Raw genomic sequence first — 16,654 nt, forward strand, 5'->3', positions numbered from 1 at the left:
GTCGGAGGCATGTGCAAGACATCCCCCCCCAGTGTTGTCGCAGCCATTATAAAAGAAAGAAGTGTCCCGTCCGTCTTCGGGCCGGGCTTCCGGTGGATGTCGGCCGGACGCCCCTGGCTCTGGCCCCATGAACGGGTTTCTTGGTTTATCGGCTGCAGCCGGATTCCGTCGGCCTCGGCCCCCCGACCGTTGGTGGCCGGACCGGAAGAGCATGTGGCGGGACTACCTGCAACTCTCAAGGGCCACCGCGGCCGGACTGGGAGAGAGAGGGGAGGGTCGAGGAGACATTCCCCCCCCCTGCAACTGTTCAGCGTTGTAAAGGCAATCCCCTGGCCGGGTCCCGCTGGTCTCGGCCTCTCCTCCGGCTACACCCTACGTTAGGATCTCCTGGCCGAGGCGTGGCAGCAGGACCTGCCTTATATGGGCTGCTCCCGGCTGGGCGTAGCCGGAACCCTGCCCCACCTTGGAAGTTTCCAGAGTGGGGGCGGATGTTCTACTGACTTGCATTTTCCCTAGTCTATCGATTTTTTTGGCGTGGCAGGCGGTGGGACAGCGAGGGGTGATTTGGTTTCTCTTACTGTTTTTCTGGTCTCTCACCACTGGCATATTTTAACGTTTTCTTGTTTCTAGGACATTAATAGGTTTTATCATTACGTTATGTTATCGTTTCTTTGTTCGTTGTTTAATAAAAGTTCATGTTCATCAGTGGCCTACTGATTTTCGTTTTCCTATTCTTTTCTTTCCAGGTTGTTTCATGCTAAAGTTTCTGTTAACAGGATACAGTGATCACTTCGTTATTATTGCATATGTCCTTTTCACTAGGGGTGCTCTCTGGTCGGGCCAGATGACGTATGTCTAGTAAATGGTCCGGGTGAAACAGGTGCATCAATCAGTGGGGATAGGCATGATAGATTACAACGGGGGAGAAAGGTCCGCATTACGTACCCTTTCACTACTTGCAAAGATTTTCCTACGTTTATTTGCAAACAGGGAATACCTCCAAAAAGAACTAATTCTCAAACAGTCAATGTTCGGACAATCAATCAATCAATGAGGAATGAAATAGGTACGACGTGTTAAAGGCTTGCGTTACCTACCCTTCACTATCTGCAAAGGGAGAGAGAATATTCCTATTCTTCCTCGTTTGCAGGTAGAGAAGATCCTTAAGAGAATTAACATCGAACAATTCAATGCTCGATTGAAACAATCAACAAGGGGTACTGTGAACACAAATGAACGCCGCTTATGTACATACGCATTGCTATTTTCAACAGGTTGTTCCTAATGTTTCTATTTTAGCGAGGTCAAAAAGAGATCCCATTAGTGGCCTACTGATTTTGCTCGATTCCTTTTGTTTTTTTACACGATTTTTCGCTATCTGCAAAGACTAAACAGAGTATTGCGACTCTGTGCTTGTTTGTAAATAGAGAATGAACCAAAGAGAACAATCAATCAAATGGAGAGAGAAGCAGGCACGACGGATTACAAAGGGGGAAAGGGCTGCGTTAACTACCCTTCACTATCTGCAAAGAGAGAGTACTCCTAATAGAAATGAGGGGTGGGGGGCAGCAATCAAAGCAGATCAGTGTGCATAAACACGAAAAAAAAAATTCTTACCACGTACTTGACATTCGACAGCTTATGATATTTGCTATTAAAAAACCATTGAAATTCACTGAAAAAACCATAGGTTATAGACCATATATAGTTAGGAATTAGCATTTACAAAACCTTGAAAATTCACTGAAAAAACCATAGGTTATAGACCATATATAGTTAGGAATTAGCATTTAAAAAACCTTATTTTACTCACACAAAACCATTGAAATTCCATATATAGTTAGTTGCACTAACTATATATTGCGCACCCGCAATCCACTGCTGATGATGTCACATATTACATCATTCATGACATGGTCAGTGACATCACTGATGACATCACTGATGACATCTCAAATGACATCACTGATGACATCTCATTTGACATCAATGACCACATCACTGATGATATCATTCATGTGACAATACAATGCATCTCCTCACATTTTAATATAACCTCTGTTTCACCCAGTGTTAAAAACAGAGTATAATTTTTGAAACCATTGACACACCAATACTAGTTACTACATACGTACTCACTGATTCCTACGTCTACACACACATTCACTCATTCACCCATACAATCATTCATACATACAATCACTCATGTTTACAACACAATCATATGCACTCATACACCTATACAGACACTCACACTCTGCCACTCATCCATGGAGTTACTCACACACCTAGTCAGTCCTGTAAAGAATCAATCACACTTCCATTTTCTACTCTATACAGTTAAACATAGAGCACCTTACGTTTTCAACCATATACTAACACATACTTACTCTCTTATACAATCATTGATACAAGTACACATTGATCTGTACAGAGTCACACACCTCCCATCCAGCCACACACACACTCAGTCTCCCATGCAAATACTTGGGCAATCAATCAATAACCCATATAGTTACTCATATAGCTACTGATCAACACATGCAGCAGTTTACAGAATAACAGACATAATGATGCACAAATTAAGACAGTTTAGTCACTAACCCATGCACTCAGTGAGACACATTTAATCACTCACTCATACATTCAGTCATGCACCTACTAAATCCTTCGTCCAGACACTTATACATCCACTCATTCTTCAATATGTAAGACATATTTTAACTTTACAGAAACATAGTCACTGGATGTTGTCATCAGTGATGTCACTGACCATGTCATGAATGATGTAATATGTGACATCATCAGCAGTGGATTGCGGGTGCGCAATATATAGTTAGTGCAACTAACTATATATGGAATTTCAATGGTTTTGTGTGAGTAAAATAAGGTTTTTTAAATGCTAATTCCTAACTATATATGGTCTATAACCTATGGTTTTTTCAGTGAATTTTCAAGGTTTTGTAAATGCTAATTCCTAACTATATATGGTCTATAACCTATGGTTTTTTCAGTGAATATATATATGTATATATATATATATATATATACATTTATATATATATATATCTTCAGACTACATAGATGTTATGGTAAGAGTAATACATCTGCAGTGCCTATATGCACTTGTCTCCTCGATATTCTGGTTTTAAATATGTTGGTCTCTATATTGTGGCCATTCGATATTCCATCCTCAATACTCCACACAACCATCTTGTTTTTCGTCAAAGCTTCAAATACTCTAGGTAACAGGATAGAATGGTATCGTGAAAGAATTATTAAGCACATAGCAAAAATGCATTTTTTGGTTTTGGCCTTAAGCAAAAGAGCCATATTTACAGCCCCATGTCACTATACAGAGCTCTTCGCTGCTTGTGCTGTCATAAGGTTGGGACCAGTGCTTAGTTTGTAAAATATGAGGTGCCAGGGCCCTGACCAGGAGGCCACTGCAGCTTGCACCATCCATTGCCAGTCATCGATGCCAATGATGGTACCAAAACAACTACTAACCATCTCGCTCACCTGCAAGTGCGACAGTTCAAATTATTCCAGGTCTCCAAAGCTAAAAGAGCGGTTGGAGAGGCTAGTATTAGTATTTTTTTAATGTATATTGTATTCATAAACAACCGTTGTTCTGCTCATCTCTAAATTAGATGAGGAGTGCCACCATGTCGCAGAGTGTCAGAAGTTTGGGAATTACAATTAAGTGCCTGTGCCAAGCACTGGAAGCCAAGTAAATGCTGGTGCCAAGCACCGGAAACCACCGGCTCAAATTAAGCACTGGCTCGTGCCTTATCTCGACTCATGGATGTGCTAGCCCTCTTTAGATGCATTCTATCCTCCTTCCTTCTCAGACTAAGACAGCCTTACCTGATCCATTGCATCACTCGCTGGACCTTTGGCATTTGGGGAGTAGGAGGCAGTATTAGCAGTCACGGCCGGTTTGACCCGCGGGTGGGATGGTAGGGTTGGGGGCGCGGGGGAGGAGGGGCACGGGGGAGGTTTAATTTCAAAAAAAGAAAGGTTAAGTGAACTCAGGTTTGCTGGCCCGACCCGCGTTGTCGGTCTGCGTCGTCCTCACTGTCTACAACAGAAAGCAGCCGCAGGCAGCCTCCCTCCCCTCCCTTGAGCCAATCAAAACGCTGCAATGGCAGTGTTGTGATTGGCTGGGACGCCGACCCCACAGGCATCCATTGGAAGGCCATTTTCTTTATGTATGCTGCATGCAGCCTACATAGAGAAAATGCAGAGTGCGTATGGCTGGTTTGGTCAGCCCTGGGGCCGACCAAACCGGTATTGCCCACAAGAGTGGGCTGGCCACTCCTCCCCTGCCCTCGAGCAGGACCGCCCACCCGCCCGCCCCGAACCAAAACCGTGCAGTCAGCTTTCTCACAGTGCGAGAAGCAGAAACATAAAATGGTAGTTAAATACCATTTTATGGTTCTGCTTCTCGCACTGAGAGAAAGCAGTGGGGCAACGCTCCTCCTCCCACTTGGAAGAGCCGCCCCTGAGCATCAGTTGTTTTCCGCTGAATTTTCTCCTCACAGTCCCAGGGCTCTGGACGCTTTTGCTTGCAATGGGTGCTCAAGAGTTCCTTTGATTTCTTGACTCTCCAGCTGTAACTCTGGTAGTGCAGTCAAGGCTTTCGATAGGAGCCGTGAGATGTCTGGGCTCAGATGCAGAATAACAGAATAGAAATATAGTAAGTTAGACAGATGACAGTGGTGCACACTTCAAGGGTCAATCATTTACAGGGGCTGAGATATGGCCCAAATGCAACCTGGTGCTTTCCTATGCTAACCAAACACACCCAGTGCAAGCCCACGGATTCTCTTGTTTCAAGACGTTTTAAAGGACTTGGGTGCATGGTAACAACAACAACAATGATTTAAAACTAGCTAGCTACTTAGTTGAGGAATCCATTGTAGCTTTCGGCACCAGCCAAATATAGCACAATTGCAAGGGGTCTATTCAGTTTAATGCACCTAAGTGACTTAGCTTCTAACACCAAGCAGTGTGAAATAGTCCCAGTCAACCCTCGACTGGGAATCTCAAACTTAATACGAATCTGGGGCTTTCTCAAAAGATACATTTAAGTTAATTCTAAGAACTAGCGTTGTTGGTTGACTGGGGAGTGAGCCCTGGCCAAGGAGCAACCTCAATTCCTCTCATGCTGAAGTTACAAGCAAACCCTAAATTAACCTGTGGTCAACCCTCAAGTAGCTTGCACAGAGAAATAGGTTTAACTCAGAAGTAGCGTTTAACGTATTTGTGCAACATTTCAAACAATGACACAGTGAAAACACACTACAAAAGAGTCCCACAACAGGTTTAGAAAACTAGAGTAGTTTGTAATGAGCAAATCAAGACCAAAACAACAAAAATCCAAGTAGTAGAACAGGAGATATTCAATGTAAAAAATATCAGTAAAAATAGTGCCTAAAAGCACAAAGTGCTAATTGTGAATATATGATCGCATCGGACCGAGACAAAGTTCAGGTTGACCACGATGGAGCGCAGGCCGGCTACCAGGATTTAGTTAGGCCCACTGAACAGAGTACCTTCAATCCTGCTTTGTGGAGCATTGAGAGGATCCACGTCGAAGACGCTTTGTGCAGCAGAAGCAATGCATCGGTTCTGAGATGCAGCGAGGCAAGATTCTGCATTGCCATCGAGGATCCTGTCGGTGCGGGCTTCGAATGCAAAGTCTGGTGTCGGGGATGCACTGTGCAATCAGTGCAATGCATCGGATCTGAGTAGCTGCAAGGCTGCGATGTGGAGTATCGCGTTGTCGAAGGGGCTGCTGCCGATGGGAGATGTTAGGACATGCGCTGGGGATGCGTCACACAGTGGCGGTTCCAAAGATGCTGCAGGCTGCAGTGTGATTTGGGTCTTTACGACTTTACTGAGTCTTTTGGCAACGCATCAGCTCTGGTAGGGGTTTCACCATGCAGCAGAAGATTTGCTTTGGTTCCACTGGTCTTGCAGAGGCTGGTAAAGCACCTTCGCCCCACTTTCAAGGACTGGGGTGGCACCAGTTGGCAGGGTAGACTCACAGATGGCAGAGTCCAGGTGCAGGTGAAAGTTTGCTAGAAGCCTGTTGTGTCCTTGAGGCTTCAAATCAGGAGGCCAGGAAGCTAGCCCTTGAAGTCACTTTCATCTGCAGCACTTTTTTTTACCATGTTTCCCAAAACATACTAAACGTAGCTGCATTTTGGGTAATTTCTTGGTTCCCTCCAGGGAAAATCAACAAACCCAGGGTAGCTTTAAAATCCCCATGATGTTGGAAGAAAATGGCGCAAATTTGGTGTGGATACCTTATGTGGTAAAAAAGTTACAGGGGCCTAAGCGCAAACTACCCCAAATAGCCAAAAAAAGCTTAGCACAGGGCCGCTTAGCGAAGGGGTTAACAGGAAAAAAATTACACAACACCATGTTTATAAAATGTCATTCACTGATGATTTCATCAGTCACTTGCAATAACATAGTCATTTTTAGATGAAGCTAAGCATTATGTAAGGGTACTTTACCTATTACACATGCCATTGTCACCAAATAATTGATAAGCTTGCAACCGTCCCGACAATAATGTCAGAGCTGCTGGGGGTAGTAAGGGACACACAACTAAATTCCACAACTTCAACGGAAGGAGAGCTCAAGGAGACAGATGGAACACTTACCACCAACATTAAACCATCAAAAGAGGGAAACGACTTGCCGATCAAAGAGAAAGACTGGGAACGAACAGAGGAACACCCGCAATTGGAAAGTTCAACACTAGTAGCGAATCAAAATTCACCATCAAAGGAACCATCACAAGGCAAGGAACAAGGAACCCTGGCAAAACCCCTTTCAAAACAGGAACGCAAACGCTTGAGGAAAGCACGGAAAAGCAAAACAAACAAAGTCACCCCACGGGCCTCGCCGACACCAATCGAGCAAGGATCGGAGGAAAAAATCGAAAGTGGCAGCGGGCCATCCAGCACGATGATTCATAAAAACTCGGCTTTAAAAGAACCCGTGGCCACAATAAATCATGACGGCAAAAATAAAACAAGAAACGGAAACTCGTCAACCAATAAAATTTATGACATATTTAAGTCGTTGGCCGAGAAGAAAAAAGACAAAGATAAAAATAAAGAACTCGTAAAACCAGAAATAACGCAAACATCTAATAACCAAACTATAAAGGAAAAAGTCTCAACAGAGCAGGATACAGTAACAAGTGGGGAAGGTGGAAATCAGATAAGAAATTATAACAATGAAAAGCAAAACAACTTAAAACTCCAAAGCACAATAGAGCATATCGAAAAGATACAACAAGATCAAATCAAAACGGTCCAGCTCGGTAAAATATATCGACAAGAACCAATAGAACTAACAACAGGGAACCCGATCGATTACACCAAAAAACAACTGCCTAAGCCTCAAAGTCAGTTAGAATTGATTCCACACTATAAATCACGAGGATCCCATGATATATTAAACCGAAGTACAATCATAAAGCTACTCAAATCCTTGCCAGCCCTGAGTCATATAACATCGAGAGACTTGGAAAGAATAGAATTCAAATCTATCACTGGCCAAACAGGAGTCGAAAAACATTAGCGACCTGGACAAATTACTCAGTAGCTGAACAGATCTTGAGGCACAAGGAGGAATTCGCACAATGGGGCATAGAACTAAAAGAGGTGGAAGCTCCTCGTTACCCGAGTCCCCTACAACACTCCAACCGTACAGAGGGTATCCTAAAAGGAGCAAAAGGCCCAGAAACTTACGAACAAACAAAGGACGATGTCAAACTCACAAGACAAATCACAATTACAATTTCACACCCAGACAAAAACCAACAAGAAGTTAATCAATACCAGACATAATTTACCACTCAACAAGGAGTAGCATGAACAAAATCCCAAACAAAATTAAACACAGGGCAGGACGTCAACATCTGTTCCTGGAATGTGAATGGTTTGGCATCTAAAATAGGGGAAACAGACTTTGCTGATTTCATTTTACAGTACAACATACTGCTGCTGCAAGAAACCTGGCAAACAAAACACACGCCGATTGTAGGCTATAAAGAACATTTAAACCCAGCTAAAAAGGAGTCAACACACGGAAGAGCCAAGGGCGGTTTATCAATATACATTACCACAGAAATCCGATGGGTAGAAGAAAATATCGACTTAGACTCGAGCTGGATGCAATGCATTAAATTCAAAGTCAACATCGCTTGCACACTGATAATAATGAACATCTACATCAACCCAGCTCACAAGTATAAAAGGAGACACATGCAACAATTGGTCGCCACCATCAAGACTCTAAAAACAACACACCCCCAAGCCAATATAATATTAAACGAATTGGAAACATTAGGGTCTGATCAATTAATGGTTGACATCCAGTCCTCACAAAAACAAGTAATGAACATCATAAAAAAGCAGAGATCAGACAGGGCGCCAGGTCCCAACGGTCTGCCAAACACCCTATTTAAAAAAGATCCACAATTCTGGTCTAAACACCTAGCCATATTGTTTGACAACATTTTGGAATCCCACACTATCCCGGATTCCTGGCGAGGAAGTATATTACACCCAATATTTAAATCAGGGGCCCGTGCAAATCCCTCACATTTTAGGCTGATTGCGCTCATAGACGTTGAGGCAAAAATCTATGCAGCAAACCTGCTTAAGGACCTAGAAGAATGGGTGGATAACATCAAATTGATCCCCAACACACAGACAGGCTTTCGTCCCGGAATGGGCACTTTAGCAAACATTTCCGCCGTAACACTTCTGGCCAATCAATCCATCAGAAATTCTAAAGTACTGTACGCCTGTTTCGTGGACCTCAAGGCGGCCTTTGATAAGGTCCCCAGACTAGCATTGTGGGCAAAAATGAAATTCTGGGGCGCACCAAGAAGTTTATTGAACGCAATTATAGACCTTTATTCAAAAACATGGGTCCAATTTAAAATGGGAGATGGCCGAAGTCTAACAAATAAAATCACCACCACGAATGGACTAAAACAGGGGTGCGTCTTGGCCCCCTGTTTATTCAATATATTCACAGCCGACCTAGACAACCACCTACGTACAACACCGGGCGATCCCCCAAACCTGGGGAACGTGAGAACAGCAAGCCTGCAATACGCAGATGACATTGTGTTGCTCTCCCAAACGCCTTCGAGGACTACAATGACTGATAAATAAATTGGCAGAATATACAGACCTAAACCAACTCCAGATAAACTTTAAAAAGACAAAGGTCATGTGTTTATCCAGCCCACGGAAAAAAATACCAAAATTCACCTGGACCATCAACAGCAATAGTTTGGATCGCGAGGAGACATACAAGTACTTGGGACTGATTTTGGACAACCACCTCAACTATAAGCAACACCAAGAACATCGGAAAATTAAAGCTAAACAACTTTTGTTTGCATTCAAAACCCTGCAAAAAAAACTCAGTGTTAGCTCCACCACCCACTTATTAAAAGTTGTGGCATCAAAATTTCTACCCGCAATTACATATGGTTCTGAACTATTAAATGCAAAGGATGGAACATCATTGAACATCGCCCAAATCCGCCTCTTCAAAAAACTGTTTAATATCCCGCCCCACATCTCACAAGACCAGATAAGACTCGAGTTTGGGCAAAAAAATCAGACTATGGCAAGACAGGGCGCGCTGGTGAAATACTATTGGAGAATGCGTGCAGCTGAGGACGATTCCCTGGTACACTATTGCTGGCAGGAGGTCGAAAAGCAATCAAAGCTGACTAATTCGGTTTATTCGCACTTAAGAAAATCGATTGAGGCTTTAAAGCTAGAGATAGTATGGCAGACCATACAGTCCTATTCTGAGGTCAAACAATTGGTAAACAAAAATGTTAACCAAATGTCACAAGACCAGGATAAAGCCACGCTGTCCACGAAAACAAATGCATGGACGGTTCTGCCGACATACAAAAACCTAAAGCCCCAACCATATCTTTCGGAACACTTTGCAAACCGAATGAAACACCAATTAATGCTACTGAGACTAGGAGTATACCCAACTAAAGACTTAACTCCCAAATGGAAATGCACATGGCCCTCAATGGACTGTCGCCTTTGCGGTCAAGGCGATGAATCAGTGCTCCATTTGCTCTGTATTTGTCCGGCATTACTATCCGAATGGAAAAGATTGCTGCGGCCGTTATTGATAAAAGAACAGATAAGGACATGCAGATCAGCAGTAATAAAATGTTTAGGAGGATCAACAGTGCACCTGGCATGCAAATCACTAAAACTTTTAAGTCTAGCTGCAAAAGCGCTAGAAAAGAAAGAGGCGGAACAGGATTTAGGAAATGCTTAGACATTTACCTCAAGTAAACATAAGTACTAGAACCGGATTCCTTGAGCTAGTATAACCTCAAAAGACCAAAAGGCGTTAACTGAACCCTCGCTTCCTTTGTTTCATTGATCAAAATGTTTTAAAAGAAAGCTTACTTACTAAACCAGTATTAATATAAAATTTTAAGTTACAGGTGCCTATGTGTTTTTAGCGGTCATTCCGCTCTTTGTATGATTTAAACCAAATCAAATAAAGTATTTTTTTTACTGTATGTAAGGGTACAAATCTCATGTAGTGCATGGCATGTCATTTGTACTCTAGGGCGCATAGTTATGGGAAAGGTAGCGGAAGGCAGCACAGCAATTTATGTATAGGGCAGAAATGCACCATATTTATACAATATGGTGCATTCCTGTCCATTCCCCCATCGCTGGTGCCATTTCAGCAGCCTAGCACCAACGCAGGTAAACTTGCACCAGGGTTCAAGGATGCCTGTGCTGTAAGCAGGATTGTATTTGTGCAGGAAGGGGCACAAAAACAACCCATAGAGGTGTTTTCCTCTTTCTATCTGTGCTGCTGAATGCACATAGAAAGAGGAAAAAATGAGGCGAAATAAAGATATTTTCTGGGGAGGCTCAGCTTGTCTGGTGAATTCCTAGGATTACAAGGTTTTCTAAATATGGGAACGCATCAAAAACCATGGGATTTGCGTGGGAACACCCACAGCAACGCCATGGAACACCTCCCTTGTACACAGAAATGCAATGCAGTGATTTGCGCTGCATTGTATTACTCCATATTTATAAAGCCACCCAAAGCCATGCAATGTGGCTTTTCGTAGCTTCATAAATATGACTTAGGGATTTGCATCGTGCATGTACCACTATGCGAGGTGCAAACATGACACAAGGCCCTCATAAATATGTCCCTATATAAATCCTTTGGTACAAATTTTGGGGCCAGATGTATGAAGCTCAAATGGGTTCGCGAACGCCGAAATTCGGCGTTTGCGAACTCATTTGAGCAAAATGGTATGTATGTAGCAAATTTCAGTGCAAAATAAGGAATTGCAAATTTGCGATTCCTTATTTTGTGATTGCATTTAAGGAATCTCAAAATTTGCGATTCCTTAAATGCAATGTATGAAGCAAAAACATTTTGCTTACTGTCCCTAAGGAATCGCAAATTATCACCAACTTCAAGTTGGTGGTACTTTGCGAATTTCTTGAAAAATGCCAATTTTCGCATTTTTCAAAGTGCCATGTGATGCACATACATGCCCTTAGGGCATGTATGTGCACCACATGTGCACCCATGCTTATTTCAGGGGTGCAACAGGGTGTCCTTTGGACACCCCTGCACCCTTGAAATTATTCTCAATTTGCGATTAGCAAATTGCGAATCGCAAATTGAGAATAATTTCACATTCATTCCTATGGGTCTCCTGGCCCATAGAAATGAATGGGAAATTATTCCTTAATTGCAATTAGCAATTTGCTAATCGCAATTAAGGAATTTTAAGAAATCGCTAAAAAATAGCGAATTTCTACATACATACCATTTTGCAATTCTCAAATAGCGATTCCTTAAAAATCGCTATTTGAGAATCGCAAAAGTGTATCTTGATACATCTGGCCCTTAATACGATGACAACCAACAAAGGCACATACAATGTGTATATTTGCCTTCAGTGGCATTGTGTAATTTTGCCTTAATTGCATATTTTATGTGAAAGATTGATTGATTGAATGAAATGTGCACAAATATAATGCAAAATTCTGTCTATCTGTTTGTCTCGTGTTTGCACCTGGTATGAAGATTTCACACAAAGCTAGGTCATGCTATTTTAGATCTGATTTTGATTGAAAACCTACGGTGCTTGTAATGTTTCTGCCTCATGTCGACCTACTGGATAAATAATAGAAATTTGCCTAAGCCCCCAACACCCCATCTACAACACAAAGAGGTTTTGGCACTCCAAACTTGTCAATGTTACGTGCAAAATGTTTCTTGCATGTGAAAACTAATCGTCACTGTCAATTGCACCATTTTATGACACTGTGTGGTGCAAAATATCATACTTAGGGGCTTAGTTATGAGGCCCTGAGTCACCTTTACACCACGTAAAGAGGTATTTTCGTGACGCAGCACTCTCATAAAGATTTACAAAGCCACCCTGCGTGACTTTGAGTGACCTTATAAATCATGAGGAAGGCAACGCAGAGAAAAATTTGTGTTGTCTTACTCTGTACCCGGGAGGCCTACTATGGCCATTGCAGTTGGTTTTCCTACACAACACCTTTGGAATTTGACGCTGTCCCAGATTTACAAAGTGATGTAAACCTGGGAAAGTGTCAAATCGGTACACCTCCCGAGTGAGTTCTAACGAAGAGAAATACGTTCATATCTACACGTTTTTTCCTCTTTTCTTGTGTGCTGAACGCAGCACACATAGAAAGAGGAAAACGCCTCTCAGGATTGTTTTTGTGCAGGAAGGTGCCCTTCCTGCACAAAAACAATCCTGCATGCAAAGGAGGCACCCTTACACTATGGTGCAAGGGTGCCTGGGTTGGGTCTAGACTGCCAAAACTACGCCAGCCCAAGCAGCAAGGACAGGAATGCAGCGCATTGCTTAAATACAGTGCATTCCTGCCCTTCACTTTGTCGGAGGGCAGCGCAGCAGGGACCTTGCTGTGTTGCCCTACCACAAATTGCCATAAATAAGGACCTGAGTCTCACATCAGCCTGAATTAATGTGTAGTAAACATGAGTCTCGCTTTCAAACAACATCAGCTGAAACTATTCGGCTTAAAAGAATACAAGTAAAAAGTATTTAAACCAAAATGTGGAATTTTGAACGAATTCTGCTAGAATATTTATTTCAAAGCGAACTGCGATACACACCCAATCACCTGTCCCTTAGCAAAGGTAATAATACACTATCAGATGGTTCCTTCTCACTCACTCTGGGGCTATGGGTTCCAGTGATGCAGGTCCCCCAGTCCTTCTCACCCAGACAGAGGGCAGCAGGCAGAGGTCAGCACAGCAGTGTAGCAGTACTTTCAGAGCAGTAGTACAGCAGAGTGGTAGTCCTTTCAGCAGCACAGCAGTCCTTCTTCCTGGCAGATTATCCACAGTTCCAGAAGTGTACTGAAAAGCTGGTGTCTGAGGGCCAATATTTACACCCAGTTTGACCTTTGTAGAGGGGGAGAAGCTTCTATAGGTTTCCCTTTGAAGTTCCCAGGCATCCTGCCTTCCTTGTCCAGGCCCCAGCCTGACTACAGTGAGTATGCAGCTCTTTGTGTGGAGGCAGGACTCAGACTATTCAGATGCAAGTGGGGGAACAGTACATGTTCAAGTTTTTAAATACACTGCACCCTGACCTCTAGGCTGTCAAGGGCCTACCCTAGATGTGACTATATGCATTAATAAGGAAGGTTTGAGCTTGGCAAAAGGTTTATTTTGCCAGGTTCGAAATGGTGTTGTGGTGCTGTTCTCAGAGTGTCTCTTTGCGATCATGTGGCTGCTGGCTCACCGCTTGGAGCGGACACTTTTGCAGTAGCTCACTATTTCACTGGCGCCTGCTCTACTTGATATATTGAGACCCCCTGCCGCAGAGGCAAAATGGAAACAGCTGTCCTCTGAGACTGTGAGGACCCCGTGGCGACAGCTCTCCCCTCTACCCCCGGACACTGACGCACCACCCCAAGGAGAGGTGTCTAGGTCTCCCCTTGATGGCATATCCACCATCATGGCTGAACAACGTGCTGGCTTCCAGGCTATTGACACACGGTTTGACACTCTTGCCAGTCGCTTGGACCCCATAAACCAACGCCTTGACTGTCACACTTCATGCCTTGATGGCATAGAGTGCTGCATTGTGGAGATGGAGGGCGGGAACGTAGATGCCCTGAAGTGCCTTGAGAAGGTAGAGTGCCTGATAAAAAGCACTGTTGCCAAAAATGAAGATCTAGAAGCACACTTGTGCCATAACAATCTCCAAATTGTGGGGAAAGCAGAGAGGTGGTAGACCTGCCATCATTGAGACTTTTTTTGTAGAAAGATCCCAGAGACCACTTGGACCTCGTCCCAAACCGGGCACGCCCTCATGCCCTGTCATTATCCAACTACTAAACTTTTGAGACCGAAACACTGCAGTACATGTAATCCACATGAGGGGACCACTCCAATATCATGGTTTAATGTTGTCTATCTTCCCAGTATTAACACTAGTGGTCCTGGAGGCACCACATAAGTTCAGAGATATGAAACGTATCTTGCAGAAATTAGGCCTCAAATATAACATGCTATAGGCAACCCCCCTGACATCGAGACTGATGGATGACATCATATATTTCAAGCCCCTGCTGATGCTCCTCAGTTCTGTAAACACACAAACTGCACATGACCTCGCCTGGGCATACTCTTCCAGGTGGTCCCCCGTCTGCCACCTTCTTGGGATCCCAACACATATCACCACCTTGAATGATTCTATACCGGATTCAATGCCCAAACCGTTGTTATCCTTCGATGCCTGATATCGTACCTACACTATAACTTCTTCCCTTTGTGTGCAACCAGGAGACAAACTGCCTGGCTTGGACAGCCTTACTCCTCTTACATACCCACTATGCAGTAGGGCGATGTTCCCTCGAGCGTTGTTACCCCCCAGGTGGTATATGCCATCATGCTTGTTTATTTGATATATTTTGGGATTGTCTGGATTTGCCAGAGGATTGTTCTTCTGGTGTGAGGGTGGGGTGGGAGTTATATTGTCTTGTCTTGTTCGGTTTGCTTTCAGTTGCTACACCAATTTTTTGATACATGACATTCTTGCGACACATGCTCTTATAAATGCACAATATTTACCGAAGACTAGATGGTGCACCGCACTAGTGCAGATTAGGGTCTTGCCCTCCCATTCATGACTTGGAACATTAGAGGCCTCAATAACCCAAGAAATGGGCAACAGATGCTCTCCTATTTAGCCAGACATGAGGTCAAGTTAGCATTCTTTCAAGAGAGGCACCTCTCCCCTTGCGGTGACTGCATATCTGGTACAACATAGGGCCCCAACCATTTCTTTGCCTACTACAGCTCCTACTCATGCGGGTCTGTATCCTTATCTACAAAAGTATCACCTTTGTGTGCCACAAATGTATAGCTGACCTTAAAGGTAGATATTTGCTGGTATTAGGAACATTGTCAGATATCTGCGCTTCTGGGTCGCTTCCAGGATGACTACCTCTTTATGGGAGGTGACTCCAATATCACATTGTCATTCTCTTCCATACACAACTGGTTCCACTACAATCTTGAAACCTCACTCGCTAAAGGCGCTCATTGACATCCTCAATACTTTCCGGCTCATGGATACTTGGCGCACTCGCAACCCACATGCGAAAGACATACTTTTTACTCTGTCGCACACAACATCTGGACCCGCATCGATCACTGGAACATCTCTCAAGAGGCTTTGCTATGGATTACTGACACCGCCTATCAACCATGTACCCTTTCTGGTCAGGCCCCAGTGACTGCAACATTTTTCGCACCATGTTTCGGTTACTCCACTAGGTGATGGCACTTCCCTGAAACTGTGCTACATGATGAGGGTTTCCAGTCGGAAATCAATGTCACAATAAATGAATACTTAATGAACACCACTGGTTTAATTGAAAAACACTCTGTACTTTGGGAAGTCTCAAAGGCTTACATAAGGAGGGTGTATGTATGGCAAAACATGCCGGAGTGCTCATTATCATTAGACATGACTTGGCTAAAGTGGAGGGAAAACTACAAGACATTGATAAGATAGACATGTTTGACGTGCAATAGTCCCACCTATATGATCGATCCACATTCTTGCAGGAGTTTTGTGACCTGGCTGATCCGGAGGTAGCATACCTGGGCAAATATGCTAAAGCGTGAAAATATAGTGACAGAGAGCGACTTGGATGCACACTGGCTCAGCCCCTATGGCCTCCTTGGTTCCATGTGTAAATATCGATTTCAAAAATCTAGAGGAAAAAAGTATCGATGTACAAATATCGATTACAAAAATATCGACTCCCTATACTTAAACAGGTAAGCACAGTAATATTGACTCAAAAATATCAATGTAAAAAATATAGATGTAAAAACTATCGACTTTAAAAAATAACATAACTTAAAATAAATGAATTAAATAATATTAATAATATTAACAGAATAAATTAAATGTAATATATATTTTTACTGAAATAACAAATAAACTTAATGTAATAAATATAAACACAAAAAATGTGTACATATACATCTATTTACTTAAATA

Source organism: Lissotriton helveticus, chromosome 9 (genome assembly GCF_964261635.1).
Source record: "Lissotriton helveticus chromosome 9, aLisHel1.1, whole genome shotgun sequence".
NCBI classification, from domain to species: Eukaryota; Metazoa; Chordata; class Amphibia; order Caudata; family Salamandridae; genus Lissotriton; species Lissotriton helveticus.